The sequence below is a fragment of the Balaenoptera ricei genome, chromosome 2, assembly GCF_028023285.1.
Source record: "Balaenoptera ricei isolate mBalRic1 chromosome 2, mBalRic1.hap2, whole genome shotgun sequence".
Lineage (NCBI taxonomy): Eukaryota > Metazoa > Chordata > Mammalia > Artiodactyla > Balaenopteridae > Balaenoptera > Balaenoptera ricei.
In genome coordinates this window covers 86,489,066-86,511,612 of record NC_082640.1, presented here as the reverse complement: position 1 = coordinate 86,511,612, position 22,547 = coordinate 86,489,066, and positions in this window count along the sequence as shown.

Here is a 22,547-nt window from a genome sequence, read left to right as displayed (position 1 = left end):
GAGACGTAACAGGGAGGAGATATGGGGATATATGGATATGTATAGCTGATTCACTTTGTTCTAAAGCAGAGACTAACACACCATTGTAAAGCAATTATAGTCCAATAAAGATGTTAAAATTAAATAAATAAATAAATGAATAATTTATGCCCCCCCCAAATTAAATCTTTTTTTAAAAATAAATAAATAAAAAAGAGCACTGAATGACATGGAACGCTAAACCTAAGTATTTTCAGTACTATAGTAAATGTAAATGGATTAAAATCTCCTATTAAAGTGTAATTTTTTATATTATGTGCAACTAAATTTTTTTCACAATATACAGGTAAAATAAAAGAATTACATTAGAAAGGAGAAAACATTCCATGTATTTAAAAAAAATAAAACAATAAGCATATAATATGCATCTTAGATATAAGTAGTCTTTAAGTTCAGAACAATTTGTCATTATTGTAATTAGTATTATTATACCAATTTCTTTAAAACATTTCAATACTTGTTGTATTTGAAAAAATATTTTAATATTTTTTCTTCTCTCTTTTGTGGTCTAATACATGGTAAGTATTTAGCTGCTAACATAACTTAAAAATATATATATTTTTTACAGCCGAACAAAACTGAATCAAGAAGAAATAGATAACTTGAACATACTGATCACTAAAAGCAAAATAGAGGGCTTCCCTGGTGGCGCGGTGGTTGAGAATCTGCCTGCCAATGCAGGGGACACGGGTTCGAGCCCTGGTCTAGGAAGATCCCACATGCCGCGGAGCAACTGGGCCCGTGAGCCACAACTACTGAGCCTGAGTGTCTGGAGCCCGTGCTCCACAACAAGAGAGGTCATGATAGTGAGAGGCCCACACACCGTGATGAAGAGTGGCCCCCGCTCGCTGCAACTAGAGAAAGCCCTCGCACAGAAACAAAGACCCAACACAGCCAAAATAAATAAATAAATAAATAGAATTTAAAAAAAAATAGAATCTGTAATTTAAGAAAACTCCCTACCAACAGAAGTCCAGGATCAGATGGTTTCACAGGCAAATTCTACCAAATATAAAAAGCAGAACTTACACTGATTCTTCTCAAACTCTTCGAAAAGATTGAAGAGTAAGGAATACTTCCAAAGACATTCTATGAAGCCACTATCACGCTGATGTCAAAAACAGATGGGGAGGGGGGACTTCCCTGGTGGCACAGTGGTTAAGAATCTGTCTGCCACTGCAGGGGACATAGGTTCGAGACCTGGTCTGGAAAGATCCCACATGCCATGGAGCAACTAAGCCTGTGTGCCACAACTACTGAGCCTGCGCTCTACAGCCCACGAGCCACAACTACTGAGCCTGATAGCCACAACTGCTGAAGCCCACGCACCTAGAGCCCATGATCTGCAACAAAAGAAGCCACCACAATGAACAGCCTGCACACCACAATGAAGAGTAGCCCCCGCTCACCGCAACTAGAGAGAGCCCGAGCACAGCAACGAATGCCCAATGCATCCAAAAATAAATAAAGAAAGAAATTTACTTAAAAAAAAACCCAAATAAAACAGATGGGGACTTTTCTGGTGGCCCAGCAGTTAAGATTTCGCCTTCCAGTGCAGGGGGTGCGGGTTCGATCCCTGGTTTTGGAGCTAAGATCCCACATGCCTCACAAACAAGAAACCAAAACATAAAACAGAAGCAATATTGGAACAAATTCAATAAAGACTTAAAAAAAAAAACACAGAGAAAGACACTACCAAAAAAGAAAACTGCAGGCCAATATCGTTGATAAATATAGATGCAAAAGTTCTCAACTGAATATTAGAAAACCGAATCCGACAACACATAAGAGGATCATACACCATGACCAAATTTGATTCACCCCAGTTTCACAAAGCTGTTTCAACATATGCAAATCAATCAACATGATACACCCCATCGACAAAGGAAAAACAAGAAACAAACGGTCATCTCAATAGATGGCGAAAAAGCATTTGAAAAGCTTCAACATCCATTCATGGTAAAAACACTTACCAACGTGGGTACAGAGGAAACATATCTCAACATAATAAAAGCTATTTATGACAAACCCACAGCCAATATAATACTCAACGTTCATAAGCTGAAAGCCTTTCCGCTAAAATCTGGAACAAGACAAGGATGCCCACTCTCACGTCTTCTCTTCAACATAGTATTGGAAGTCCTAGCCACAACAATCAGACAAGAAAAAGAAATAAAATCTAACCAAATTGGAAGGGAAGAGGTAAAGTTGTCATTATATGCAGATGACATGATAATATATATAAAGGAAACCCTAAAAATTCCACACAAACACTACTAGAACTGATAAACAAATTCCGCAAAGTAGCAGGATACAAGATTAACATATATAAATTGGTTGCATTTCCTGGTTTTTCTTTCTTTTTTAAAAAAATTTATTTTGGCTGCATTGGGTCTTCATTGCTGTGCACGGGCTTTCTCTAGTTGTGGCCAGTGGGGACTAGACTTTCTTGTGGTGCGCAGGCTTCTCATTGCAGTGGCTTCTCTTGTTGTGGAGCACGGGCTCTAGGCATGCAGGCTTAAGTAGTTGTGGCACATGGGCTCAGTATTTGTGGCTCACTGGCTCTAGAGTGCAGGCTAAGTAGTTGTGGCACACAGGTTTAGTTGCTCCACGGCATGTGAGATCTTCCTGCATCAGGGCTCAAACCCGTGTCCCCTGTATTGGCAGGCGGATTCTCAACCACGGAGCCACCAGGGAAGTCCCTGGTTGCATTTCTTTACACTAACAATGAAATATCAGAAAGGAAATGTAAACAAACAATCCTTTTTTTTAATGGCATCAAAAAAATAAAATGCTTAGGAATAAACCTCACCAAGGAGGTGAAAGACTTATATACTGAGAACTACAAAACATTAGTAAAGGAAGCTGAAGATGCTTCAAAGAAATGGAAAGACATCCCACGCTCTTGGATGGGAGGAATTCATACTGTTAAAATGGCTATACTACCCAAAGCAATCTACAGATTTAATGTGATCCCTATCAAATTACCCATGACATTTTCCCCAGAACTAGAACAAATAATCCTAAAATGTATCTGGAACCATAAAAAGTCAGAAATGTGAACACGATCCCCAGGAAAAAGAACAAAGCAGGAGGCATAACCCTCCTAAACTTCAGAAAATACTACAAAGTTACAGTAATCAAAGCCGCATTGTATTGGCACAGAAAGAGATACATGGATCAATGGAATAGAATAGAGAGCTAAGAAATAAACCCACACACCTATGGTCAATTAACCTTTGACAAAGGAGGCAAGAATATACAATGGGGAAAAGAGAGTCTCTTCAGCAAGTGGTGTTTTGAAAGTTGGAGAGCCGTATGCAAATCAGTGAAGTCAGAACATACCCTCACACCATACACAAAAATAAACTCAAAACGGCTTATATGCTTAAACATAAGATAGGACACCTTATAACTCCTAGAAGAGAACATACGCAAAACATTCTCTGACATAAGTCATACCAAAATTTTCCTAGGTAGTTCTCCCTAGGCAGTACAAATACAGTAAGTCACCTACATACGAACCTTCAAGTTGCAAACTTTCAAAGATGCAAACGTCCATTCGCGTGTCCAATCGTGTAAGTTAGTTCACGTGTCTGGCATACATTGTCACGTGCGTGCTTCCTCTATATGTGGTTGTGCTTTTGTGTACTTTACAGTACTGTATAGAGCACAGTAGTACAGTACCTTTATTTCAAGCCCAAGATGTCTGGAAGCAAGCGTAAAAGCAGAGGTGATGTAGCTGGCACTGTTAAGAAGCGCCAAACGATAATGATGGAAACAAAAGTGAAAGTAATTGAGAGAGTGGAGCGAGGCAAAAAGATGTTAGACATCGCTCATTCTTATAATATGAATCATTCAATCATTGGCACGAATCTAAAGAACAAGGACAAGATCATGGAACATGTGAAGTCTGCTGTGCCGACGATGTTGACACAATATCCAAGAAGCATGGAAAAGTGATGGAGGAGATGGAGAAACTTCTCAGTGTGCGGATGCAGGATCAACGTCAGCGCTGAGTCCTGCTCAACTTAACGCTGATTCAAGAGAAAGCTAAAAGGCTTTATGAAGACTTGAAGAAGAAACATGGCAAAGAATCAGAGGGCACATCTTTTAATGCCAGCCATGGCTGGTTTCATCAGTTCAAGGCTAGAGCCAGCCTTCACAATGTAAAAGTAAGTGGAGAGACAGCAAGTGCAGATAGGGTAGCTGTCCAGGAACTTCCAGAAACACTTTGAGAAATTATTTGATGATGGTGTGTATTTACCCAACCAGGTTTTTAATGTGGATGAGACACAACTGTACTGGAAGTGGATGCCAGACCGAAGTTACGTCAGTAAGGAGGAAAAGTTGATGCCGGGCTGTAAAGCAGCAAAGGATAGGCTAACTGTTGTTTGGTGGCAATGCTTCCAGTGAATTGAAGCTGAAACCTCTCTTAGTTTATCATTCACAGAACCCAAGAACCCTTAAAAACATAGCCAAGGGCTTTCTTCCTGTTGTGTGGAAGCGTAACCCCAAATCCCGGATTACACAGGCCACGTTCCAGGACTGGTTTTGCCACCACTTTATCCCAGATGTAGAGAAATATTGCCTGGAGAAGGACGTTCCAGCAAAACATTCTTTTGCTGCTCGACTATGCTCTGGGCCACCCCCCATTCATGGATGACTTTCATCCCAACGTCAAAGTACTGCATCTGTCACCAAATACTACGTTGCTCATCCAACCTATGGACCAGGGCGTTATAGCGACTTTCAAGAAATATTATTTATGTCACACTTTTTGTCAGGCAGTATAGGTAAGTGACAAATCAGGAACAACCTAGGGACAGCTTTGGGAGGACTATAACATCTACAAGACCATAAAAAACATTGACTTTGCATGGTGTGAGGGTATGGCGGTCACGATGAATGGGGTTTGGAAGAACCTTTGCCCACAGTTTGTTCATGATTTTTGTGGATTTGAGAAGGTAGATCAGAAGTCCGAAGAGGTCTTCAGCAACGTAGTGACCCTCAGCGAGAAGCTGGAGCTAGATCTGCAAGACGACGATTTCGCTGAACTCCTTGCTGTGCAACATGAGGAGCTTACTGATGGAATTGGAGGCCCAGAGAAAGGATGAAGAGGGACAGGAGGAAGAAAAAGTAACTGAAGAACTGAAGAGATTCACGACACAGAAAATGGCAAGGGAATCTTCGTTATTGGAGGAAGCACTGTTAGTTTTTGAGGCACAGGACCCGAGCCTAGAATGGGACCCAAAGGTGGCAGCAGCCATTCAGATTGCAATCCAGTGTTACCTTGTCATCTATGATGAGAAAAAAAGAGCTACTACCCAGACAGCAATGGATCATTCTTTCAAGAGGGTAGATAGAATTAAATCCAGCAAGGAACCAGAACCTTTGCCATCAACGTCAGGTATGAGTGAAATTGCAGCTTGCCCTCTGTCTCCTACTGCTGATAACCCTTCACCCCTACCATCTCCCACCTCCCCTCCCTCCTCCAATCAGTAACTCTGCTCGCCTGTTCCCTCGATGCCAGCCCGAGTATCCTAGCTGTTGTACTGTATTACTGTACTTTTCAAGTTACTGTACTGTAAGATTAAAAATGCTTTCTTTGTTTTTGTGCTTGTTTTTTATGTATTGTTTGCGTGAAAAGTATTATAAACCTATTACGGTACAATACCATACAGCCGACTGTGTAAGTTGGGTACCTAGGCGAACTTTGTTGGACTTACAAACAAATTGAACTTACAAACGCACTCTTGGAACAGAACTTGTTCATATGTAGGGGACTTACTGTAAAAGCAAAAAAAAAAAAAAAAACAGGAACTAATCAAACTTATAAGCTTTTGCACAGCAAAGGAAACCATAATCAAAATGAAAGTACAACCTATGGACTGGGAGAAAATATTAGCAAATGATGAGACTGACAAGGGCTTAATTTCCAAACTATACAAACAGCTCATACAACTCAATAACAAAATAACAAATAACTCAATGGAAAAATGGGTAGAAGACCTAAATAAACATTTCTCCAAAGAAGACATACAGAGAGCCAATAGGCACATGAAAAGGTGCTCATCATCACTAATTATTAGATAAATGCAAATCCAAATTACAATGAGGTATCACTTCACACTGATCAGAATGGCCATCATTAAAAAGAAAATCTACAATTAACAAATGCTGGAGGGGGTATGGAGAAAAGGGAACCCTTCTACACTGTCGGTGGCCATGTAAGTTGGGGCAGCCACTATGGAAAACAGTATGGAGGTTCCTCAAAAAAACTATAAAGAGAGTTGCCATATGATCTAGCAATCCCACTTGTGGACATATATCTAGACAAAACTATAATTCAAAAAGATACATGAAACCCTATGTTCATAGCAGCACTATTTATAACAGCCAAGACATGGAAACAACCTAAATGTTCATTGAAAAATGAGTGTTTAAAGAAGGTGTGGTATACGTATACAAAAGATATTACTCAGACATAAAAAAGAATGAAATAATGCCATTTGCAGCAACATGGATGGACCTAGAGATAATGATACTAAGTGAAGTAAGTCAGAGAGAGAAAGACAAATACCATATAATATCACTTATATGTGGAATCGAAAACAGGACACAAATGAGCATGTCAGCGAAACAGAAACAAACACACAGATATAGAAAAGAGAGTTGTGGTTGCCAAGGAGAGAGTGAAGGAAAGATTGGGAGTTTTGGAATAGCAGAAGCAAACTATTCTACATAGGATGGACAACCCACCAAGACCTACTGTATAGCACAGGAAACTATATTCAATATCCTGTGATAAACCATAATGGAAAAGAATATATATAGATATATAGATATAGATATATAGATATAGATAGATATATAGATAGATAGAGATAAAACTGAATCACTTTGCTGCACAGCAGAAATTAATACAACAATGTGTAAAGGCTGCAGAGGGTGTGGAGAGAAGGGAACCCTCCTGAAATGTTGGTGGGAATGTAAACTGATACAGCCACTATGGAGAACAGTATGGAGATTCCTTAAAAGCTAAAAAAATAAAACTACCATATGACCCAGCAATCCCACTACCGGGCATATACCCGGAGAAAACCATAATTCAAAAAGATACATGTACCACAATGTTCACTGTAGCACTATTTACAATAGCCAGGACATAGAAGCAACCTAAATGTCCATCGACAGATGAATATATAAAGAAGATGTGGCACATCTATACAATGGAGTATTACTCAGCCATAAAAAGGAACAAAATTGAGTTATTTGCAGTGAGGTGGTTGGACCTAGAGTCTGTCATGCAGAGTGAAGTAAGTCAGAAAGAGAAAAACAAATACCGTACGCTAACACATATATATGGAATCTAGAAAAATGGTACTGACGAACCTAGTGACAGGGCAGGAATAAAGACACAGATGTAGAGAACGGACTTAAGGACACAAGGGGCAAGGGGAGACAGGGACGTAGTGAGAGAGTAGCACTGACATATATACACTACCAAATGTAAAATAGCTAGTGGTAAGCTGCCGCATAGCACAGGGAGATCAGCTCGGTGTTTTATGTCCCCCAGAGGGGTGGGATAGGGAGTGTGGGAGGGAGGCTCAAGGGGGGGGGGGATATGGGGAATATATGTATACATATAGCTGATTCACCTTGTTGTAAAGCAGAAACTAATACAGTGTTATAAAGTAAGTATACTCCAATAAACATGTATTTAAAAAAACCCACAACATTGTAAATCAACTACACTTGAAAATATTTCTTAAGTGCAAACAATTTTCTGAATGTAAGTTTTACTGTGTGTGTGTACCACAGGTTCAATATATATGAATTATGTCAAATTGATTACATTGCTTTTCAAAATAAAGAATTTTTGATATTTTACATCAGCCTCATGTTATAAATGCAGAAAAACTATATTATTTTTTTCTAAAGTTCAGAAATAGCCATTTTGCTCATTCGGTATGCTATAAACCATTAACTATTAAAAAGGGATTCGTGACCTCTTCCTTCCAAAGAAATATTTCTCCACTCACACAAGTTTAATAGAATGTTCCACCATGAACTGACTTCCCACCTTAGAGACACGAGATTTGCATCCTGAAATCTCTTTCTTGCAAAAATGTCCAATTATCATCCTAGCATTACAGAAAAGAAATGCTTTTTTCCAGATCTCAAATTCCATACAACTTTAGTCAAGACATCATGTATGTTTTTTTTTCACACACACACACAGACTGTATTTTATTTTTACAAGAGATAAATCAACTGACACCAAGCACTGTAAATGGATGACCACAACAAAAGCAACAATGATTGCAATTACCAAACACGAAACACACTCATACTATGTCATAATATTGACATTCAGTCCAGTAATCCTCCACTGTAACAGCTCATTTACTTTGCAGTGAAAGACATCATGCATTTTTAAATAATCAGCACTCACCTGAGGTCTTTAAACATCAACATAAACATAATTTTGTGTTCTCTTTCATTTACTCTGGTTCTAAGTGGTCATTTCTAAACGAAAGTATTTAAGTATGTTAACGTCATCTTATAGCATCATATTTCAAATGACTACCGTGTCTCCAAAGATGAAATATGAGGAACTCACAATTAGGCTCTCCAAAGTTTTGCTCTCTGAATGTGTATGACCCTTCTGCTGAACTCCACACTGTTCATTATTCTCTGAGAATATTCTTTTTCTTGTATGGCCATCTCACATGCTCTTTCATTTCATGAAGTTTTTTCCTACAATGTTATGCCTAGTTTATTTCTGAGAATATGCATTATTTCAGAATGATACTTATAGACACAAAGACTTCCCTATAATTCCCTGAGAGTTTCAAGAACTCCTTCTTCTTCTTTTTTTTTTTTTTTAATACCTAGATTCTGAAGCTCTCCACAAAGCATTACTAAACTTGCATTTACATAAGTATCTACATATTAATCACACATTAATGCATTCACAATTGTATTATGATTTATTGCTAATTTTGGAGCTGTCTTATATACCACCCTCTTGGAAATCACTTTAATATTTGCACTTAGGACTTGAAAGAGAATGGATAAATAAAAACCTGAAGAATATGCAAATACAATTTATATATTTCTCATAAAATTAGGTGATTATCTAACCTTTATCCAGAAAAAAAGAAGAGCCCAGATACTCTGCAGGCATGATCCTCGAGAATGTGTGGTCTTCCAGCAGGAAAACATGCAGTAATCCATGTGGCAGAGTTTACCTGTGACCAGCTGGGGTTAGTGACCTATGCATTCCTTACATGCAACATATCAGGAGTGGAAAGAGGGAATTTGTCCGTTGTGGCAATAAGTATAATGAAGATGTGTAGCAGGTCATGCTCATATGTTCAACACAGGTACAATCAAAAGTTTGCTCAATTCTGGTAGATCTAAGTCTGTATCTGTTACCTTGTCTTTAACGAGGAAATGTCAGAACTGACTTACCAAAAAAAAAAGTGTTTTGTTTGTTTGTTTGTTTTAATTAGAGTCACGGTGAGTAAGGCAGAGTTCAAAACAGCTAATGTGACTTAGTGATTCTCTCATCAGGAAATACAGTTTCTACTTCCCTGTTTATTCTCCACATCCTGTAGTAAGTCAAGTTTCAATGAAAGATCAATCTAGAGCGTGAAAAGAAAAGAAAACTTACATGTGTTGATAAGGTCATTTTGACAGGTTTTACCACGTATGTCAGTGTTTCTGGGGATGGACACAAGCCAGAGCTCCCTACTCTGACATTTTCACTGATGTCATTCCCCTTGATCCTCAATTTGAAAGTGGATAAAAATGTTTTCTATGCTTTCTTCTTTAAGAAATTAAATAAAGAATGTTTTCTAGACATGATCCTCTAATGATTTGCAGTCAGTGGTCATCAACAGAGGAAAAGCACAGAATCTCATCCCCACAGAAGGGTGACATTCAGTCAGGTAAGAAAATTCTCCCCGAAATCAGAGCTTCATCTTTAACATGCAATCAAAGGCTTTCACAGGTTCTTCATCACTCTGCACTCAGCCCTACCATATGGGATTGGCTCTGAGAATCTCACATCAGATGACTGACAAACATGTCATAGTACACTGATCTGGTACCAGATCCTGCCTCTCTTAATGATCTCCCACAGGGACATTGGAATATTCTAGGATATTTCCTGGAGCCCTCTATTCTACACAGGTACACTTCCAAGTAGAAACAGAAGCTTGGATTCTCACTGGGACCCCTGCTCTGTCCAACCAACCTCTCTAGAAATATGATGTTCTAATCTCTCCTGATTAGAACATTTCAAGGTCTCTCTCCCTGTGCTAATTTAGTAAAGGTAAAAGAGAAACAAGAAAGAGCAAACTATGCAGGGAGCAATATATGAGATTCCTTTACTTAACGTATTTATCTGATATACCCAAATACTGAGAAATATAGATTCATTTCATAATGTTCAAGAAAAGAGGAGGAGGAACCTCCATGCCAACAGTATATATAAAATGGAATCAATATTGCATAAGCTCCAGCTTAAGCTTAGCTACGAGGTACTAACCCTTCTCATAAAGAAGCAATAGTTCTCCATCATTTGAAGCACACTGAGGACTCAGACAGCTGGACACTGAAGGTGTAGCCTCCTCACTCGAATTCTGTACCTGCATCACAGAGCAGTGAAATATTCCCAAAGAATTATTAAGGATGAGGGGGGGAGGCGAAATAAAAAAGATGAATCCATCGTCTGTCCTACCGTCTGTTCTGTTGGATATTACCACCATCTTGGCCCAATATGACCTTCCCACTTTTCTCTGGGTCTCCCTACTTTCCACCTCCATCCTCTCATTATATCTTACCTACACTTGGGAACGACTCTAGTTTTTCCACTTATCTTTATCAACAAGTAATCCAAATAGCAACTGTGTATATAACTCCTTAGAAACCTCAGGTCTGACTCAGTAATAATACATGACCTTCAAAGTCCAAAGTTTTCCTAATTCCCTTTATTATTATTTTTTTCTAATTTCCATGTACTTACACTCTTAAGACCTCCACTGTTCTCAGGTTCGTCCTCCCTGCAAAATCTGTCAACCTAGACATAGACTTAAGTACCACCCTCTAATTATCTCCTAGGGAATCCAGTTTTTAAAAAAGCCTCAGCAAGCCTTATGGACTTTATTAAAGACTCTTTAAGATAACCCATGGGAGATAGCAGCACACCCACAGATATCTATCTAATACACCCTCAGAGTAATTTTTTTTTCTCTTTTATAAAGTCTCTTCTGGCCAATGAAGACTCTCAGCTCTTCTTCTTCAACCTATGCAGTGCCTCACCCTTCTGATTACTCTCTGCTCTATCCCAGGTCCACTCCCTTTCCTGATATTACATTCTTTCCCAATTTTGTATGTTGGTAAAATCAAATAACATAAAATATAACATGTTAGTTATTATAAAGTGCACCGTTCAGTGATATTAAATGCATTCATATTATCGGGCGATCAACAGCACCATTTATCTTTCTAATTCTTTTCTACGTTTTAAAACTGTAACTCTATATCCTTTAAATATAACTTTCCGTTTTGTTCCATAACCACCTGAAAAGCGTCATTACCCTCCCAATTTCTATGGTTTTGACTACACTAAATACCCCCATATAATTGAAATAAGTAGTTGTATTGTTATGACTCACTAAAAGTCACAAAAATGGCATTTTTCGTAGCTAAGTTTCCTCAAGATTCATCCATGTTGTAGCATATTCCTAGATCTTTTCCTTTTTAACACTGAATAATATTGTATTATATGGGTATACCACACTTTGCTTATCCAGGAACTAGTGGATGAACACTTAGGTTGCTTTCATATTTTAGCTACTGTGATTATTACTGCTCTAAACACTGGAGTACAAATATTTCTTTAAGACCCTGATTTCAATACCTTTGGGTATACCTCACAGTAAAATTCCTGGATCATGTAGTAAGTCTATTTTTCAATATCTGAAAAATTGCCATACTCTTTTGCAAAGCAGCTGTATCATTCTGCATTCCCTCTGACATAGCACAATGGTTCCAACTCCCTCACATCCTCACCAATAGTTGTTTTCTGTTGGGTATGTGTGTGTGTGCTTGTGTGCATATGCATGCACACAAATATATAAACATGCATTTAGTGATATGGAGCATCTATTCAAGTGCTTAGTCATTTGTACATCTTTGTGAAGAACCATCTATTCAAGTCTTTTATCCATTTTTGAATCAGGGTGTTTGCTTTTTGTTCAGTTGTAGGAGTTCTCTGTATATTCTGAATAGAAATCTTTTGTCAGATAGATGGCTCTGAAATATTTTCTCCCATCTTGTGGGTTGCCATTTTATTCTGTTTACATTTCTTTGATACACATTTTTTTTAACTTATGTACTGAAAATTGTTTATTTTTTTGTTAGCTGTACGTTTGTTGTTCCTTCGTTTCATATGGAGGAAAACACTGCCAAATCCAATATCATGAAGCTCTTGTCCTCTATCTTCTTCTAAGACTTTTTATATTATTAGGTCTTATATTTAGTTTCTTGATACGTTTTCATTAATTTTTGCATATGATGTTAGGTAAGGGTCCATCTTCCTTCTTTTGCATGTTGCTCACAAGACTTCTCAGCACCATGTGTTGAAAATACTATCCTTTCTACTTTGAAAAGTCTTGTCAACTTGTCAAAAATCATTTGGCCATATATCAGGGTTTATTTCTGGGTGTTGTATTCTATTCTATTCTATTGGTCTTGAATAAGGGAGAAAATAGTATAACCTATCCAGGTTGATGAAGAACATAAAGAAAGACCAGGACTGAGAATTAGGAGGGCAATATAAAACAGCAGGGAGTAAAAGACAGTGTGAGAGAAGATCTTGTATTTGCGAGTTCATGGAAATAGGATCATGCTAAAACCACTAAACGCCTGACTTTGAACAATACGGTAAATGTGCCAGCAAGAAACATAACACTTACCCATCTCTGGGAAATATAGTATGGGCATAAAGATAAACTACACACAAATATATTAAAAAGGGAAGGGTTTTCATGGTGTGAGAATATTGTGGCATTTGAAATACAATTTACTTCTGTTCTACCATTGTCTCTAAAATTTATCAAAGTGTATATACAAGCAATTCCAATTCTGGTAATGTGCTTGACAGGTTTATATATGAACTTCAGTAGAGCAGTAAATGTACATTCATAGTAGGACTGTTCCCTAAACCAAGAAACAAAACACAAAAACTGCAAAGACTAGAGTTCACTTTGTCAACACACATACAGATGCAATGATGGTTAACGGTCCGAAAACAGAAGGTGAGCATGGGTGCAAGAGGTTAATCCCCAGGCTGGGGTGGGGTGCAGAGTTTGAGGGTAACACAAGTAGAAAAGGCTTTTGTCCTATCCTTGATTTTTGAGGTATGGAAATTCGCAGGTCACTACCTTCATTTCAAACTGAATGAATGCACTATTCAATTTTTTTAAACAGGCGAAGTAAACATGAGTGATAATAAATTTCAAACTGTCGCTAATCAAATAAGATACTAAGAAAACTTAAATAATATGATTTAGGAATGAAGTAGAGAGATTGTCCAACATGGTAGCATTCAAAGACCCAGAGCTTGATGCCTCTCATGGGCACACCAAAGTCACAACTGTTTACAGAACAGCAATTGATGAAAAAGGCCGGGACCTACCATAAAAGATGTTTTACAGCTAAAGATATAAGGAAGGCACCTCGACAAGACAGAAAGGAAGGGCAAAATCTCAATAGAGTCAAGACCCATACCACCAAGTGGGTGGCCCACAAATGGGAGAATAATTACAATTTCAGAGGTGCTCCCAGGTAGCAAGGGGTATGAAGCCAACATCAGGCTCCCAAGCCCAGGGATCCTGTTGTGGAAAGAAGAGCTCCTAGAAAGTTGGGCTTTGAAGACCAGTAGTGCTTATTTTCCAGAGAGCCAGAGGGATGTGGGAAATAGAGATTCCACTCTTAAAAGATGCTCACAAAATCCCACATGATCTGAGAATCAGAACAGAAGCAGTCATTCGAAAGGATCCCGGGTCACACCTACCTCCTGATCTTGGAGAGTCTCCCAGAGAGGCAAGGGGCAACTACAGCACAGCCTCAGGGACAGAGACACTGGCAGCAGCCATTCGGGGGAGCTCCTTCTACCTCGTGGACGCTGGTACCAGCAAGCATAATTTCAGAATCCTCCCTGTAGCTTATCAGCCTCAGGACCGAGCCCCACCCATTTCCACCAGACTACAGACACAAGTACTAGGATGCTGCAGGCCAAGCAACTAACTGAGCACGGGCATAGCCCCATCCACCAGCAAACAGGCTGCCTTCAGATCCTCTCAGTGCACAGCTGCCCCTGGACATGGGTCCAGCCACCAAAAGCCCCAGGACCAGCCTCCACACCTCAGTGGACAGCACCAGCCCCAGAGTCCCTGGCCCCTCTGACAAGTGAGCCTGCTCTGGCCTTGGAGTCAGCCTCACCATCGGCAGGTGGTAACTGCACAGGGACAGCAAACCTGCTTTAGCAGTGGGATCAGCCTCATACACCAACAGGCACACACCAGCTCCAGGAATACCACAGCCCAGCAGCCTGTGTAACCAGGCCACTTAATTGCAGGCCAGAAGCAGCCATGGACTCAGCTGGGTCCTGACCCTGCCCATCAGAATGCCAACACAAGATTAGGGATACCCCCGGCCCTGCAGAGAGCTGTGTCAGGAACAGTGATCCAACACCAACTCTGTGGCTCCTGGGCCCTGCAGCCAGAACGCAGAACCTGTCTCTTCCTGCCAGTAGCCAGCATAGCCCCAGAACCAGTGACTGGGCACTAGCCCTGATATCACCTGGACTGCAATTCTACCCATAAGTGAACCAGCACCAGATTTGGTGTCCCCCAGAGTTGTGCAGCCAGCTGCCTTATGATTTAGTCTCACCAAGCAGCACAGACAGCCTCCATACAAGGCAGAGCCTGGCAAACAAGCAGTCTGGGGGCAGCCAAGCCTACCAGACTACCCACAGTAGTCAGCCCACCACAGCAGAAGAGCCCAAGCAGCCCACATAGGGGGTACACCTAGAATATATAGCTCTAGTGACCAGGGGAGAGGGGGCTGCTGGGACCCATAGGACAGCTCCTACGAAAGGCCACTTCCCCAAGGTCAGGAAATGTAACGAACCTACTACACACATAGCAATAAAAACAGGAAGTTAAGAAAAATGAGGTGACACAGAAACACGATCCAAATGAAGGACCAAGATAAGAATTCAGAAGAAGATCTAAGTGAAGTGGAGATAGCCAATCTCCTCAACAAAGGGTTCAAGGTAATGACTGTAAAGATGATCAAAGAACTCAGGAGAAGAATGGACGACCAGAGCAAGAAGTTAGAATTTTTTTTAAAAAGAGTTAGACCATTAAAGAACAACAAAACAGAGATGAGGAATACAATAACTGAAATGAAAAATACATTAAAGGAAACTACTGTAGACTAAATGATACAGAGGAATGAATCAGAAAACTGAAGGACAGAGTACTGGCAATCACTGAAGATGAACGGTAAAACAATAGATTAAAATGAAATGAGGAAAGTTGAACAGACTTGTGAAACAACATCAAGTGTACTAATATTTGCATTATACTGGTCCCAGAAGCAAAAAGGAAAGACAAAGCAGTGTAGAACATACCTGAAGACATAAGAGTTGAAAACTTCCCTAACCTGGGAAAGAAAACAGACATCCAAGTCCAGTAAACACAGTAAGGCCAAAACAGGATCAACCCAAAGAGGACCACACCAAGACTCATTGTAATTAAAATGGAAAAAAAAAATAAAGATAAAAAGACACTATTAAAAGGAGCAAAGGAAAAGCAACAAGTTACAAACATGGGAAATTACATAAAGTTATCTGCTGACTTTTCAGGATAACCTCTGCATGCCAGAAGGGAGTGGCATGGTATATTTAAAGTCATGAAAGGGAAAAACCTATAAGCAAAAATACTCTACCCAGCAAGGCTCTCCTTCAGATTTGATGGTGAGATCTAAAGTTTTACAGAGAAGCAAAACTAAAAGAGCTCAGCATCGCCAAACCAGCTTTATGAGAAATCTTAAAGGGGCTTTTCTAAGTGAAAAAGAAAAGGTCACGATTGAAACATAAAAATTAGGAAAGGAAACTTACTAAAGGAAAAACCTCATTGGTTAAGGCAAATATTCAACAAAGGTAGTAAATCAACCATGGACACAGCTAATAGGAAGGATGAAAAAAAAACAGTAATAAAATCATCTATATTCACAATAAGAAGTTAAGGGACACACAAAACAAGTAGATGTAAAATATAAGGTCAAATTAAGTAACTGTGGGGGAGCAGAGTAACAATGCAGGGTTGTTAGTGTCCATGTGAAATTAAGAGCTCAGCAACTTAAATAATCACACACACACACAAATAAACAAAACTGAAAGAAATCCAAACATAATATTAAAGATAGTCCTCACATCACAGATGAAGGGAATAAAAGGGGAAGAAAGGAACACTGAAGAAATTAAAGAGGGATTCTAAAAATACCCAAGACAAATGAAAATGAACACACAATGATCCAAAATCTATGGGACACAGCCAACGCAGTTCACAGGGGGAAGTTATAGTGATACAAGCTTATTCTTAGGAATCAAGAAAAATATCAAATAAACAACCTAACATTACACCTGAAGGAATTAGAAAAAGAAGAAAAAACAAAACTCAAATCTCTCAGAAAGAAAAATTAAGAAAACTATACCATATGCAATGACATCAAAAAGAATAAGATACCTAAGAATAAACACACCTAAGCAGGTAAAAGACATGTGCTCAGAAATCTATCAGCCATTGGTGAAAGAAGTTGAAGACAACACAAAAAGATGGAAAAATATAGCATGTGCATCGACTGGAAGAATTAATACTGTTAAAATAACCATACTACCAAAGACAATCTACAGATTTAATGCAATCCCTATCAGAATACCAAAGCATTTTCACAGAACTTGAAAAAGTAATTTTAAAATCTGTATAGAAACACAAAGACCCCAAATAGCCAAACAATCTTGAGAAAGAACACAGCTGGAGGCATCACGCACCTTGACTTCAGACTATACTGCAAAGCGACAGTAATCAAAGAAAAAGGTACCAGAGCAAAAACAGACACAAAGATCACTGGAATAGAATAGAGATCCCAGAAGTAAGCCCACACACTTATATTTAATTGATTTATGACAAAGCAGGCAATATGGAGAAAAAACTGTCTCTTCAATAAGTGGTACTGGGAAAACTGGTCAGCTACATGGAAAAGAATAAAATTAGATTATTTTAGCACACCATATATAAAATAAATGCAAAACTGAATAAAGACCTAAATGTAGGACCAGAAACCATAAAACCCCTAGAGGAAAATATAGAACATTCTTCAACATAAATGATAGCAACAGTTTTAGGTTCAGTCTGCTAAGGCAAATGAAACAAAAGCAAAAATAAACAAATGGGACTTCACTAAACTTAAAAGATTTTGCACAGCAAAGGAAACCAAAGACAAAATGAAAAGACAACCTGCTGAGGGAGAGACAATATTTGCACGTGATAAGAGGTTAACATCAAAAAAGATGACCAAGCAAGGGTTCATACCTAAACTACAGAAACAGCACATACAACTCAGTATCAAAAAAACACCCAAAATCTTTTTTAAAAAAATGAGAAGCCCTAAATAGACATTTTTTCCAAGGAAAAACTACATATAGACAGCCAGAACTCACAAAGATGCTAAACATAGCTAATCGGCAGTAAAATGCAAATCAAAACTATGAGATATATCACCTCAGTCTTGTCAGAATGGCTGTCATCCAAAAGATCACAAATAACAAAGGTTAGTGAGGATGTGGAGAAAGGGAAACTCTTGTACACTCTTGATGTGAATGTGAAGTAGTGCAGCTACTGTGGAAAGCAGAATGGAGGTTCCACAAAAAACTAAAAATAGAACTACCATAATATCCAGCAATTTCACTGTTGGGTATATCAGAAGAAAACAAAAACACTATTTCAAAAAAAAATAACTGCACACCAATGTTCATAACAGTGTTATTTGCCATAGCCAAGATATAGAGTCAAACGAAGTGTTCATCAATAGCTTAGTGGATAAAAAAGATTTTTTATGATGACTTCAGCAGAAAATGAAATTTTGCCATTTGCAAGAACATGGATGGATTTCGAGGGTATTATGCTTAGTAAAATAAGCCGCAGAGAAAACAAGCATGGTATGTTATCACTTACACGTGGCATCTAAAAAATTGAATACAATAACAACAAAAAAACAGACTCACAGATTAAAGAACAGACTAGTGGTTACCAGCAGGGAGAGATAGGGTGGAGGAGCAAAATAGTGGTAGGAGATTTTGAGGTACAATCCACTATGTATAAAATCAACAATCTACAGTGATGTACTGTATAGCATGGGGAATATAGCCACTCTTTTATAATAACTATAAATGGAGAAGAACCTAAACATTTATGAATCACTATGCTGTACCTCTGAAACTAATATAATAATGTAAATTAACTATAGATCAATAAAATATAAAGTAAGAAACAATAAAGGGGAGACACAGATTATTAGATAGAAATCAATTAAATAAACACAAGTTTTGGAAATCAAGGAATTAAAAAACAACACGTAAGACACAACATTGGCATTTAAAGTGTACAATCGATTCATTTAAAAGAAATCATTTAAGTGGTAAAAAAATGGTACCCATTCTCACAATTTTGTATATCTAGGATAAATTATTATCTACAAAAATATGTTACAAATATTCACTCAAAAAGAAAGAGAAAATTGGGATAAACCCATTTTAGTATCCAAATTTAATATCAAAGTCTCTATGCAAAATTGATTTGAATAAGTTCCGTTAGCCACTTCTAGTTTCTTTGTGATGTAATATCTTTTAAAGCATAAAAATCAGCCTTTCTACATTATTCCATTAGACATACACAGAAGTTAAAAGAAATGAGAAGACAGAACAATCAACCAGGAAGGTGAATTTACTGAGAAACAGTCATTCGTTCTCCCTCCTCCTTTTCTTTTCCTCCTTTTCCAGGTCTCTTTCGGTTCCGATCAAGAGAAATCTTGAGAGATCTGAGAATATTTCTTTGAGGGCTTCAAATCACCATACCTACATCCTCTGCCACAACTACACACACGGGAACAAAAATAAACCTCTGCTATCTACTCACGTAGGAGGGATTCATGCAAAATAAACTCCTACATGGAGACCAACAGGTGAGTTTTCTACCTGTTCTTTCTAATGTCCTTCCATTATAGTAAATCCCACACATTATGAGGAAGAAACGGTTATGCGAGCTTTTCCTTGAAGTCAAAAAACTTGCATTCATTTCAAGTACCTGGTGATCATAGGGTACAGCCAGGGAAGGTGCCATCCCCCTTGGGGGGAGGGGCGGTGGATGGGCTCCCGCACCCATGCACCTCCTGATGCACAGATTCTGGAGAAACAAAGGGCGGTCACACCGCAGTCAGCCTGTCAGGCTGTCGGGCCACTGGGCAACCCGACCAGCCTGGAAGTGCCCCATCAGTTTGCTGAAAGCAAAACCCTGTCCCCCCTGTGAAGCCAGGCAATTTGGGACAGAGTCAGAGGAGACCGGTAATCAACTCCTCCTCTCTGCTCACCTCCTTGGGGTTACAGCAACCCCATCTCCAAACCCAAATCTGACCCTGGAGTGCCAAACTGGGAGTGGCAGGTGGGCTCTGCCGGTGCTTCAGCGCCCTCTGGAGGTTGTCTGCTCTAATGGCAACTCTCAGCCCTTCCTCCTCCTCCTTCCCTAGTCCTGGGGGCTGCCTTGGCCTCCTGCAGCTGCCGGCCTGAATTCATTCTTCTTTTTTCTCCAATTACAATGAAGTGTCTTACAGAGGTTTGGAATCTCTTGAAGAAGGAAGATCTTTTAGCCAATACACCTTAACCGTGAGAAGTTGGTTTCAAGAATGAACCTGAAATACTCTATTTTTCTCCTGATGATTCCAAGGAGAGACAGCTCAAGTTTTCTAAATCATAAGAAAAACCAAGGTAAATATGATATTCTGAGCCAGAGATGAAAAAGCAGTTTTTAGCACCCCCTCCTCATGTCATATGACCGGGATTTAAATCAATCAACTGCCACTGGTTTTTAAATCAAGTGACCCAACTTTAAATCCATCAGCTGCTTCCCTGTAACTCACGTGACTTGGCTTTGAATAGTAAGAAATGCAGAGGTATAAAAATGATGTTCTGAACAATAAATGGAAAGACAACATTTTAGAAAGTTTTTTTCCTTTTCGAATGGACCATTCATTGCCTACAGAATAAAGGATTCCCTTGTGGATTTCTTGAACTGTAAACACTTACATTGTCTCCGTTGGCTTGATTGACTTAGATTTTGGGGGTTTTTTTTGTTGTTGTTGTTAACATCTTTATTGGAGTATAATTGCTTTACCTTGTTGTGTTAGCTTCTGCTGTATAACAAAGTGAATCAACTATTCGTATACATATATCCCCATATCCTCTCCCTCTTGTGTCTCCCTCCCGCCTTCCCTATCCCACCCCTCTAGGTGGTCACAAAGCACTGAGCTGATCTCCCTGTGCTATATGCAGCTGCTTCCCAATAGCTATCTATTTCACCTTTGGTAGTGTATATATGTCCACGCCACTCTCTCACTTCATCCCAGCTTACCCTTCCCGCTCCCTGTGTCCTCAGGTCCGTTCTCTACATCTACGTCTTTATTCCTCTGCAGCGACTCCTGCTAGGGACGGATACTTCCTTTTATGCTCAGGGAAATCCCCTAGTTTGAATATGATTTGAGTTTGATCCTGTGAAACCGTCAGAACTTCCCACCAGAGATAAATGAGGAGATTCTGGCCTTTATTAGTATGTATGATGAACACGGGTGTCCTGGCTGTACTTGCCAACCCTCCTATTTTACCCACCTATTTTTATCCACCTTCCTCCCTGTGAGTACCTTTGACCAACCCTGAGTTCAGACTCCTGACCTATTACAGTGACTTTGTCAGCCTTTCTTTAAAAATGGACAGGTAATAAAACGAATTTAACCTAGAAGCAGCAGCTCAGTAAGGGAAATAAAATCATCAGAAGTTATCTAATCACAGCCACAGCCATCCAGGGCTCTGTCTTACCTGCTGGGTCATAAGAATGGGACCTTCCTAAACTTGAAGGGCATCCAATCAAATAAGTAAAGGTCTGCTCACCTCTGGCTCTTGGAGGGATTGCTAGGCACTCTACCCAGTGTATACTAACTGCAAAACACTGTCATGGTTGTGAAACACCTATGTTCCAGGAAAGCTTTTTGGGGTGCATGGGGAAGGTTTCTTTTTGACATCAAGCAAAAAATAAATCACCAAGCTCTTTGAGCACAGGGGTTCTTAAGAGGGCAGTAGAAGGAAGGAATGGGCAGAAAAGACGATCTCCAGTGAAGTGAAGGCCATTTTACCAAAAGAGTAGGATTTAGTCTCAGTTTAAGGAGAACACTTTCAAATAGCTGGGACAGCTCCAGACTGCAGTTTAGGGACCGAGTGCTTCAAAAGAACAGTGCTTTAAAAGTCCTGGCAAGGCAGCAAGAGGATGAAGAGTTGGTTTTGCATAGTTTTGAACACAGGAGTAAAGAAGCAGAGGCATCTCTGACTAAAAGGCCCTGAGATCCTATGGCATTAATGGGTCAGTTGCAGGGGCAGGGGGTGTGGGGGGCGATATTTCTCTCTCAACGTCTCCCAGGGCAGCCACCCCTCCCGACCCCACCCCCCCACTCCCTTCACCCTTCCTCCTTCCACTGTTGGGTCCCCAGGGACAGCACTTTTCAAGCTGGAGCCCTCAGGCGCCATCTCTGCTGTCTGGATTCTTCCTGGAGCCTGGCAAGTTCTGGGACAGGAAGGCGGGTCTGCAAGGCCGCTGCGGTGCAGTCGGACCTGGAGGCCTGGAGGGGAACTGGAGCCCTGAAGCCCACCCACGTCCTTGAAGCCGAGGGAGGAACACATCCTCCTAACAGTACTTCTCAGGGGTCAGCGTGCTCCCCACCCGACGGTGATCCATACTCACTTGAGGCAGCAAGGACTGCCTCTAACTGGCCCCCTCGATTCCGCCTTAAGGGTCCTCACACATGTGTGATAGCGCAGGCCCCGGATCTCTTTAGTCAGCTGAGGCCAGTGCTGCCGGCATCCCTCCAGTCCCATCCCCCAGCCCCTCCCTCTGGGACTGTATCTAATAGAAGAAAGAGCACAGAGGAATTGGCTGAATCAAGGGACCTGGGAGCCTGGGGATGAGTTTGAAGACCGAGAACCTAAGGCGCAATTACATATTATTGGAAACTCTTGTGGAGTGTGTGTGTGGGGGGGAGGTTAGGAGGCTGAGAGGCTGAGTCGACCTGGTGAGTGCAGCCCCAGGACACCACACAGCCCTGTC